At 42.5% G+C, this 12,198-nt stretch overlaps 1 protein-coding gene across 1 annotated transcript in view; it reads left to right on the top strand.

Annotated features, from left to right (window-relative positions):
- LOC121008604 (glutaminase kidney isoform, mitochondrial-like) overlaps positions 1-12,198 on the top strand; it is a 1,417,393-nt gene that overhangs the window by 374,004 nt on the left and 1,031,191 nt on the right. The gene's annotated exons all lie outside the window — the stretch shown is intronic.

The following is a 12,198-nucleotide window of genomic DNA, read 5'->3' on the forward strand; positions in this document are numbered from 1 at the left end:
GTGAGGGTCTCCCTTATACCATGGAAAAGCGTCTATGTCAGACATAGGGCCTTGATCCCGGCAATATGAAAATCTGAAAAAAAAAAAAAACTCTTTTGGGAACGGGTCAGTACATTTCATTCCTTCTGTCCATTTACACATATTATCAACCCAAGGATCAGTATAAAATGGACCTAAACACCTCTGGACAAACATTTTTGGACTTTCCCCCAATTCATTTTTAGGAGACCGTTTTACCATAGAGTGATTTTGAGCAGACTTAGGAACATGATTTTCAGTTCTAAATTTAAAGGGTTTCTACCATTAGAAATACTGTTATGTAGCTGACTGACATTAGCGATGCGCAATGTCAGTATGTTTTTTACATTTCTCCCTGCAGCCGTTCTGATAAAATAAGCACTTTTATAATATGCTAATGAGCCTCAGGTGCTATGTGGGCGTAGAATCGGCACCTAGAGGCTCCGTCTACTCACCCTTTATCCCGCCCAGGTCCCCTGTTCTGCCCACCCCGCTCCTCTTGATTGATGTCACGGTTCGCCGCACACGCTGACGAATCCCGCGCCTGCTCCGTTCACTTCTGTATTCGGCACAGGCGCAGTGAGTGAATGATGCACTCCTGGTGCCGGACTCCTCACTGCGCCTGCGCCGACTACGTCACAGTGAGGAAGCTGGCATCAGGAGAGCGGCCTTTACTCACTGCGCGTGCGCTGAATACAGACGTGAACGGCGCAGGCATGGGATTTCGTCAGCGATGCTGCGAACCATGACATCAATCAAGAGGAGCAGGGCGGGCAGAACAGGGGACCTGGGCGGGATAAATGGTGAGTGGACGGAGCCTCTAGGTGCTGATTCTACGCCCATATAGCACCTAGAGGCTCATTAGCATATTATAAAAGTGCTTATTTTATCAGAACGGCTGCAGGTAGAAATGTAAAAAGCATACTGTTATGTAGTGCTGACATTAGCGCATCACTAATGTCAGTCAGCTACATAACAGTATTTTTGATGGTAGAAACCCTTTAAAATTCAGTTTCTTTTTCGGATCCTTCTTACCATAAGAATTGCCCATTTTAGTTAGCTAAAAATATACTGTGAGATCAGCTGAATTTGAAAGTTTATCTAAGGATGATTATGTTTGTATTTAGTGCAAAAATACTTACTGACAAACCTTATGCTTATCAGTTTATGTGTTTTTCATCCTATTTCTTCTAATCCAGGCTCATAACTACTCTTGAATTTATGGCAGATTTTAACCTTTTCTTGATGGTATTACTTCTAATCCAGGCTCATGACTACTCCTGAATTTATGGCTGATTTTAAGCTATTCTGGATGGCCAATTTTATACCTTCAATTTCAGCATGAACTCTATATAGAGTCTATACAGTAAAATTCAACTATATATAACGACTAAAAATGCTTAAGCAACTATACAGCAATATACAGTTTTAGCAAAGGATATTCTTTGCACAGAGTACTGTTTTTCAGATTAGGGGACTCGAGACCCCTTTAACCCCTTAGGGACCGGGCTCATCTTCACCTTAAGGACCAGGCCATTTTTTGCAAATCTGACCAGTGTCACTTTATGTGGTGATAACTTTAAAACGCTTTGACTTATCCAGGCCATTCTGAGATTCTTTTATCATCACAAATTGTACTTCATGACACTGGTAAAATGGAGTTAAAAAAATTATTTTTTATTTATAAAAAAAATACCAAATTTACCAAAAATTCGGAAAAATTTGCAATTTTTTAAGTTTCAATTTCTCTACTTCTATAATACATAGTAATACCTACAAAAATAGTTATTACTTTATTCCCTATATGTATACTTCATGTTTGGATCATTTTGGTAATTATATTTTATTTTTTGGGGATGTTAGAAGGCATAGAAGTTTAGAAGCAAATCTTAAAATCTTTCAGAAAATTTCAAAAACCCACTTTTTTTAAGGACCAGTTCAGGTCTGAACTCACTTTGTGAGGCTTACATAATAGAAACTGTGACAAAACCTCTGTTTTAGGAATGTCCAGACTCTTGTATTTTGTCTGCTGTTCATGTAGTTAACCCTATTTCGCCCTTTAAATGTACACAAACCACCTCATCTGCCTGTGACGCAGTTAGCGAACACAATGGACATTAGCGAACACAATGGATATTGCCTGTGATACATTTATCAAACACAATGGTCTTAGTCATCGACCGCATGGAACTATGTCTGGCCCCTTTATCCAATATCTCCAGGATAGAGAGGAGAGATTTAACTGTTCATGTGGGAGTGTGTTATATCTTACTGTATATTGATTGGTCACTGTATTTTGTGTGCCTGTTCCCCACAAGGGCCCCGTGTGAGTAACCCTTGCTGGAGGACTTGATAAAAGGCTGAGCTGTGACCATCAATAAAGTTGATCGTTTTTACCCCCTGCCTGAAGTCCTGGATCCTGTTTGTGGGGGATTGGGAGCTATATATTCACAACACCTTCGGACTTACTTGGTTTTCAGGAGACGCTGTACGGATTTATTCAGCTGGAGTGTAAAATATCCGTAACAGAAACCACCCAAAAATCACCCCATTTTAGAAACTACACCCCTCAAGGTATTTAAAACTGATTTTAAAAACTTTAACCCTTTAGGTGTTCCACAAGAATTAATGGAATATAGAGATACAATTTAAAAATTTCACATTTTTGGCAGATTTTCCATTTTAATATTTTTTTTCCAGTTACAAAGCAAGTGTTAACAGCCAAACAAAACTCAATATTTATGGCCCTGATTCTGTAGTTTACAGAAACACCCCATATGTGGTCGTAAACTGCTGTACGGGCACACGACAGAGCACAGAAGGAAAGGAATGCCATACGGTTTTTGGAAGTCAGATTTTGCTGGACTGTTTTTTTGACACCATGTCCCATTTGAAGAGCCCCTAGAGTAGAAACGCCAAAAAAGTGACCCTATTTTAGAAACTTACGGATAGGGTGGCAGTTTTGTTAGTACCAGTTTAAGGTACATATGATTTTTGGTCGCTCTATATTACACTTTTTGTGAGGCAAGGTAAAAAGAAATGCCTGTTTTGGCACAGTTTATTTATTTTTTGTTATTTACAACATTCATCATGTGGTATTTATATAGAGCAGGTTGTCACAGATGCGGCGATACCTAATATGTATACTATTTTTTTATTTATGTAAGTTTTACACAACGATTTCATTTTTTAAACAAAAAAAAATCATGTTTTAGTGTTTCCATAGTCTGAGAGCCATAGTTTTTTCAGTTTTTGGGCAATTATCTTGGGTAGGGTATGATTTTTGCAGGATGAGATGACGGTTTGATTGGCACTATTTTGTGGTGCGTATGACTTTTTGATCACTTGCTATTACACTTTTTGTGATTTAAGGTGACAAAAAATTGCTTTTTTCCAGGACGTCCCTCCATGACAGCACCCACTAGAGGATGCTAAATTCAATGGAGTGGCTCACTGCTGATTATGGTTAGTACGGTGCTGCAAGCTCAGATTGTGGACACCCTGCCTCAATTAATAGAATAAATTGAAAATCGTAATATGAGCGAGCACTCACTCTGTGGCATAGATTAATATTTATTAAATGCTATTATGTCTAACAATAATTCATACAATAAAATTCACATAAATTGTTTAAAAATTCTTAGGATTTGGTCAGGAAGACCATAAATATATGTAAGACCACAATGGATATCTGGAACAATATACAATGAATAACAATAATAGCAATAACGGCAGCAGTAAATTATTAAATAGCAGCAATCAATGTTTAAATAACGTACTGTGTGTACCACAGTGCCTATTGTGGCAAAAAGTGCTCAGTGATTGGATATAAAAAAGAAAAAAAAAAAAGAGTGTTCAGTCCTGAACTCCAAACTCAGTGCAAGTGTCTTGGTGTCCATACAAAAATACAGTGTAAGAATTTTTCTTCAGAGTATGAAGATATACAATTATAAAAATATATAAAGTTTTTGTGTGGCAGTGAAATGCCTGATGGTACGCTGTACGTTGATAACTGCTGTGATGTTTATTTCACTTTCTGCAGCTGTTGATACACTCCACAAGGATTAAGTTGTCCCGGTTAATGCGTCACCCACATAGAATGGTCTGCATATACCTCTATATATGCTCTTGCAGTTAAATAACAGGCTTCACTCAGCCGTCCGGGACAAGCGGCCCAAATAAGTGCATGTATAGCAAGTCTTGGATAGTAAAAGGAAGAAGTCTTACCTCCTCTCACGTTTATTTCAGAGTCCTATCCCTGACTGTATGCAGGCGGTAGGCTGGAGACGCCAATACGTCCTCGCTGTTCGTTATGGTTAGTGATCTCACCTGATCTCGCGGTAGTATGAGCGGGATTTCCGTCCGGTGAACAGGATCACTTGATTGTTTGAATCGATTTGTTTATCGAAAATATTTCATTTCGGTTCATACGAATTTCAGATCTAGCATGGCCATGCAAAGATTTGGGATATCGGACACTCTGACGAAAACCTCCGCTGGACAATCTTTGCATGGCCATGCTAGATCTGAAATTCGTATGAACCGAAATGATATATTTTCGATAAACAAATCGATTCAAACAATCAAGTGATCCTGTTCACCGGACGGCAATCCCGCTCATACTACCGCGAGATCAGGTGAGATCACTAACTATCACGAAGAGCGAGGACGTATTGGCGTCTCCAGCCTACCGTCTGCATACAGTCAGGGATAGGACTCTGAAATAAACGTGAGAGGAGGTAAGACTTCTTCCTTTTACTATCCAAGACTTGCTATACATGCACTTATTTGGGCCGCTTGTCCCGGACGGCTGAGTGAAGCCTGTTATTTAACTCTAAGAGCATATATAGAGGCATATGCAGACCATTCTATGTGGGTGACGCATTAACCGGGACAACTTAATCCTTGTGGAGAGTATCAACAGCTGCAGAAAGTGAAATAAACATCACAGCATTTATCAACGTACAGCGAACCATCAGGCATTTCACTGCCACACAAAAACTTTATATATTTTTATAATTTTATATCTTCATACTCTGAAGAAAAATTCTTACACTGTATTTTTGTATGGACACCAAGACACTTGCACTGAGTTTGGAGTTCAGGACTGAACACTCTTTTTTTCTTTTTCTTTTTTATATCCAATCACTGAGCACTTTTTGCCACAATAGGCACTGTGGTACACACAGTACGTTATTTAAACATTGATTGCTGCTATTTAATCATTTACTGCTGCCATTATTGCTATTATTGTTATTCATTGTATATTGTTCCAGATATCCATTGTGGTCTTACATATATTTATGGTCGTCCTGACCAAATCCTAGGAATTTTTTAAGAATTTTTAAACAATTTATGTGAATTTTATTGTATGAATTATTGTTAGACATAATAACATTTAATAAATATTAATCTATGCCACATAGTGAGTGCTCGCTCATATTACGATTTTCAACCCACTAGAGGATGTCCTATTGGATCTCTGTAGGGACAGGAAGCGAGAGAGGTTAAAAGGCCCCTCCCCACCCCTCCTACCAGTGTTCTTCCTGTCCCTACAGAGATGGGAGCAGAGAGGAGTATCCCTGCTATAGGTAGTGGGGAGTAACATGGGCCGAGGCTGGTCGGGGGCTTATGCCTCTCCTCTTCAGCCTCAGATGTGGCCTGAGCTAGCACCCCTCTGGGAAGGGGTCCCCTAGCATGTCCCGGTACCTGTTTCCTGAGTAGCCGTGGTATCGGGACGCTGTCGCCGCTTCTCCTGTGGGAGCTCTGGGCGCAGCGACGGCTCCGGGACGCTCCTCTGATGACGAGATCGCGTTACGTCCCATGTGGCCGGAAGTGACGCGGAGAAGACCGGAAGTTAATGGCGGCGCGTATCCATGCTGGAGGCCTCAGGATTCTGAGGCCTCACATGAGGGGTCGACCTTTCTTGGAGTGAGTCCCCCAGAAGAGGAGGCGGAGCCGAGCGGCAACGAGGGCAGGGCCAGGATGGTAAGTCCATTTAAAAAGGGTGATGTAGACTGCATTCAGTACACATCATGGAGGCCCAGGTATCTGTGAAGCAGGACGCTACTGCAGACTCACTCGTCCAGGGAAATGTAAGTGAGTTCCTACATAGCTAGGTTAACACTGGCAGGCCCTGTTTCTATATCTCCCTCTCCCCCTTGTCTTTAAGGTAGAAAGGGAGACTGGTCACAAACCACACGGTGACTCCAAGAAAAGAACAAAAAAATGCGGAACCTGCACCAAAAAGCTGGCAGAGTCATATAAAAAAAAAACATGCACAGATTGTTTGGCAAAAATATTAAAGCAAGAACAACCATCCTTTATGGCAGAATTAAGAGCCATAGTGAGGGAAGAAGTACAGGCGGCAGGAATGAGTCAGGCCCCTTCCCTTCCGGTCCCCTCTTCCCCACCTTCTAAACGTCCAAGAGTACAGTTGGACTCTGACTCAGAGGAGGAACCAGCGTATTATTCGGACGAGTTGGAGGAAGATCGCCCACCCTCCTTAGCGGAAGAGCCAAGGAGATTCCTGTTTTCGGCAGAGAATCTGGATCCGCTTCTGACAGCGGTTAGACAGACTATGGCGGTAGAAGAAGAACAACAGACATGCACCGTACAGGACGAAATGTTTGCCGGTCTAAGGGCTAAGAAAAGGAAACTCTTTCCCGTCAATGCTAACCTGAGGGATCTAATCAAAGCCGAATGGGAAGAGGGGGACAAGAAGCTTTATGTGCCCCGGGAATTTAAGAACAGGCTGATCTTTAACCCGGAGGAAACAAAGCTTTGGGACGAAATACCGAAGGTGGACATTCAGGTGGCCAAGGTGGTGAAGAAGACTTCCATACCTTTTGAGGATTCCTCACAATTAAAGGATCCTATGGATCGCAAGATGGATGGGCTTTTAAAGAGATTCTGTCATCAGAAATGAGCCCTATAAGCTAAACATATGGCGATGTCCCTTGTAAAACACAGAATCCTAAAGTGAGTTTATCAAATGCCCCTGTGGCCCTATATTCCTAAAAAAGCGGTTTATATCACCTGTCAATCACTTCAAAATGTGTCCAAGGGGACGTCTCATGGTGAAAGGTGCCCGGCTGCAGCCATGTCGTTTAGGTGCCCAGCGCCGCCTTCTGAGCTGAAATCGCTGCCCTCCCTTTCATGCGATCCGCCTACCTCACGTCATCACTGCCTTTTTAACCACCGCTCGCTTCATCCAGATCCCGCGAGCTTTGAACCAGGCTGTAGGAGGTTGGATGGCTGGGATGGGCTGTAATAGGGCAGTCAGTGGAGGTTCGAGCAAAGTGCGCCGGCCGGCGCATGCACACTTCGCTATATGAGGCCGCTGCCAGTAGTCCGCACGGGCGCATCAGGATATACCTAGTGCGCACGCGCGGGATCTGGATGAAGCGAGCGGTGGTTAGAGAGGCAGTGATGACGTGAGGTAGGTGGATCGCATGAAAGGGAGGGCGGTGATTTCAGCTCAGAAGGCAGCGCTGGGCACCTAAACGACATGGCTGCAGCCGGGCACCTTTCACCATGAGATGTCCCCTTGGACACATTTTGAAGTGATTGACAGGTGATATAAACCGCTTTTTTAGGAATATAGAGCCACAGGGGCATTTGATAAACTCACTTTAGGATTCTGTGTTTTACAAGGGACATCGCCATATGTTTAGCTTATAGGGCTCATTTCTGATGACAGAATCCCTTTAAAGAAAGCATGGGAATCGTCAGCGGCCTCTATAAATATGAATATTGCAGCTACCTCGGTGTCCCGTGCCATGTGTTTATGGTTGGATCAGCTAGAAAATCATCTTATGATGAAAACATCCAGAGAAGAAATTCTGGAGTCCTTACCGTTGTTGAAGATGGCGGCTTCATTTATGGCAGATGCCTCTGAAGAATCAATAAGGTTCACGGCAAGAAATGATGCACTCACTAACACGGCAAGATCAGCCCTCTGGCTCAAATCTTGGACGGGGGACATTGCTTCTAAGAATAAGCTTTGTGCAATCCCCTTTACTGGGGCTTATCTTTTTGGTCAGGTCCTGGACTCCATCTTATAAAGTGCGGCAGATAAGAAGAAAGGCTTCCCAGAGGAAAAAGTAAAAAAGCCACAGCCCTTTCGTAAACCCTCAAAACAGTTTCCGATCTCACAGAGGGGAAAGGGTAAGACTGGAAGATGGAGCTACCCCAAAGGAGGAAGAGGAAGGGGTTTCCTATTCAACCCAAATACCAGCACAAACAAGCAATGACATCAGGCCAGTCGGGGGCAGACTCCGCTTTTTCTGGGAGTCCTGGACGCGGGTCACTCAAAATCAGTGGATTCTCAATACAAGTGGAAATAGGAGTGAAAATAGAGTTTCGCGGTCGTCGTCCCCCCCCCCCCCCCCCCCACCGCAGAGTTTCCTGATTACAGAATTTCAATCGGCTCGTCAACAAAATCAACTATGTCTCGACTTACGAAAGCTGTTAAAACTAAATGCTATAATACAGGTACCAGAGGAGCAAAAATGCTTGGGCCATTATTCAAGACTATTCCAAATAAAAAAAACAGACTGGACCTTCAGGACGATTATCAACCTGAAATCCCTGAACAGGTCATTGGTATACCACAGATTCAAGATGGAATCTATAAAGACATCAACCCCACTAATATCGGTAGGGGATCTCTTATGTACCATGAACTTAAAGGATGCCTATCACATCCCAATACATCCACTCTACCAACAGTATCTCAGGTTTGCGATCAACCAGGAAGGTACAATTCTCCATTACCAGTTCCAGTGCCTACCCTTTGGAATATACTCGGCACCTCGCATTTTCACAAAAGTAATTACAGAAGTAGTGGCAGACCTAAGAAAGCAACAGATAAAAATCATCCCGTACCTAGACGATTTCCTTCTGATTGCAGAGGCAAAACTGAGTCTAGAGAACAATGTCCAACAGACCCTCGCCCTTTTCAAGGATTTGGGCTGGATAATAAACTATGCCAAATCGGATCTAGTACTGAGTACCAGGAAACAGTTCCTGTGAGTCATCTTAGATTCAGAGAAGCAACATTCCTTTCTTCCACAGTTAAAACGGGAAAGGATAAGGAAGAAGATAAAAACCTTTCAGAAGAGAAGGGACCATACCCTAAGAGAATCTATGCAGATTCTGGGCTTAATGACATCCTGCATCTCGATCATCCCGTGGGCTCAGTACCATTCCAGAATCCTACAGAACTCAGTTCTGAACTCATGGGACAGAAACCATCAATCCCTCAATTCCAAAATAATCCTATCAAGGCAAAGTCTAGATTCTCTATCCTGGTGGACCAACCCAAAAAAAACTAAGGAAAGGGGTCGCCTGGAGCCTTTCTCCATCCATAGTAATTACTACGGACGCAAGCCAGTGGTGTTGGGGAGCCCATCTAAAAGATAATTTCTTTCAGGGGAGATGGTCCAGTCTCGACAGTCGCAGATCCTCAAACTTCAGAGAACTGAAGGCAGTATGGGAGACCCTGAAGAAGGCAGAACAGATACTCTCCAACCACCACGTCAAGATCCTATCGGACAACATGACGACGGTATGCTACCTGAAATGTCAGGGGGGAACCAGGGACCCTCATCTTCAAGGATTGTCAGACCAAATATTTTGTTGGGCAGAGAAAAAAGTGCTCTCAATATCAGCAGTCCACCTAAGAGGAGTAGAAAACTCCACCGCCGACTTCCTAAGCAGACACAGTCTCAACCCAGGCGAATGGTCTTTAAACAAGGAAGTCTTTCTACAGATCTGCCACCAGTGGAGGTTCCCACAAGTAGACCTTTTCGCGTCAAAAGAGAACACCAAGTTGAACAGTTATTTCTCTCTAAATCCAAGAGACAACCCACTAGGGGTAGACGCCTTGTTCCAGTATTGGGACATAGAACTGGGGTACGCTTTTCCTCCATTTCCCCTGATTCCATCGGTCCTAAAGAAGCTGAGAACATGCTCGATGACCCTCATTCTCATAGCTCCTGCCTGGCCGAAGAGAGCCTGGTTTCCTTTGTTGAAGGAGATGGTGATAGGAGATCCGATGACCCTTCCGAGAAGGAAGGACCTTCTCCTACAGGGACCCCTGGAACATCCGAACCTCGACAAGCTGCGGTTAACAGCTTGGATCCTGAAAGGCAGATCCTAAAGAGAAAGGGTCTGTCAGATAAGGTAATATCTACCCTACAGCAAAGCCGCAAGCCCATAACCTCGGCCATATATTTAAAAATATGGAAAAAATTTACTTCATGGCTGTCACAATCACATCCAGGGGTCTCAGACCCATCTATAGGCTGCATTCTGGATTTCTTGCAGATGGGGTTTGATTTGGGCCTAAAACCCAGTACCCTTAAGGTCCAGATTTCTGCTCTGAGTTGTTTCTTGGACACCTCCCTAGCAGATCACAGATGGATTAAAAGACTTATTAAATCTATTTCCAGAATGAGACCCACTATTAGACAGACAGTACCACCATGGGACCTAAATATAGTCTTAGAGGGTATATGTAATCCCCCGTTGAAACCAATTGAGCAGTTATCTGACAAATTGCTTTCTCTTAAAAAAAAATTCTTCTAGCGATTACCACAGCACGCAGAATAGGAGAAATTCAGGCCCTTTCCATCAGGGAACCATATCTAAAGGTTTTGGACGATCAAGTTATTTTAAAATTGGATCCATCCTTTCTTCCAAAAGTTGTCTCTTCTTTCCATAAAGATCAGGAAATAATTCTTCCTTCCTTTTGTACCTCTCCCAAAAATGTGCAGGAAGAAAAATTTCATTGTTTGGATGTAGGGAGATCGGTTTTAGCCTACCTACAAAGAACAGCTTTGTGGAGGAAATCATCAAACCTATTTATCTTGTTTGGAGGAAAGAACAGAGGCAATAAGGCCTCAAAACAGACCTTAGCTTGTTGGATTAGAGACACGGTTCGACAGTCTTGCGTGCTGAAAGGACTACCGTGCCCTTTATCCATAAAAGCCCATTCCACCAGAGCCGTGGAGACTTCTTGGGCAGAAAAAGCGGAAGCTTCAATTGAACAGATTTGCAGGGCCACTACTTGGTCCAGTTTCACTACCTTTGTTAGACACTATAGACTGGATTCTCTTGCCAACCAGGACCTAGGGTTTGGTCGTAAGGTCCTCCAGGCAGTGGTCCCCCCCTAAGTGATAAGCTGGTAGTTCTCCAGTGTGTGCTGTCATGGAGGGACGTCCTGGAAACTAAGATTTAGTCTTACCGGTAAATGGTTTTCCAGGAGTCCGATATGACAGCACCCGTTAATACCCCCCCTTCTTGCTATTATTTTTTGGATCCATATATATATATATAAATTCCAATGTGAAGATAACATGGAAGTTCAAATAAAGAGTTTGGATCCTATCTGGTTTGTACTTTGGAAAAACACTGGTAGGAGGGGTGGGGGGTGGGGCCTTTTAACCTCTCTCGCTTCCTGTCCCTACAGAGATCCAATAGGACATCCTCCAGTGGGTGCTGTCATGTCGGACTCCTGGAAAACCATTTACCGGTAAGACTAAATCTTAGTTTTTACACCGTTTTTTTTTTTTCTTTACGGTGTTCACCTGAGGGGTTAGGTAATGTGATATTTTTATAGAGCAGGTTATTACGGACGCGGCGATACCTAATATGTATACTTTTTAATTTATTTATGTAAGTTTTACACAATAGTATCATTTTTTAAACAAAAAAACAATAAAAAAAATCATGTTTTAGTGTCTCCATAGTCTGAGAGCCATAGTTTTTTCAGTTTTTGGCTAGTTATCTTAGGTAGGGTCTCATTTTTTGCGGCATGAGCTGATGCTTTGATTGGCACTATTTTGGGGTGCATATAACTTTTTGATTGCTTGCTATTACACTTTTTGTGATGTAAGGTGACCGAAAAATTGCTTTTTTTTTACACCTTTTTTTTCTATTTTTCTCTTTTTAATGGTATTTACCTGAGGGGTTAGGTCATGTGATATTTTTATAGCGCATGTTATTACGGGCGCGCCGATACCTAATATGTATACTTTTTTTTTTTATGTAAGTTTTACACAACAATTTCATTTTTTAAACAAAAAAATCATGTTTTAGTGTTTCCATTGTCTGAGAGCTATAGTTTTTTCAGTTTTTGGGCGATAATCTTGGGTAGGGTATAATTTTTGCGGG

This window comes from Bufo bufo, chromosome 7, assembly GCF_905171765.1.
Source record: "Bufo bufo chromosome 7, aBufBuf1.1, whole genome shotgun sequence".
NCBI lineage: Eukaryota > Metazoa > Chordata > Amphibia > Anura > Bufonidae > Bufo > Bufo bufo.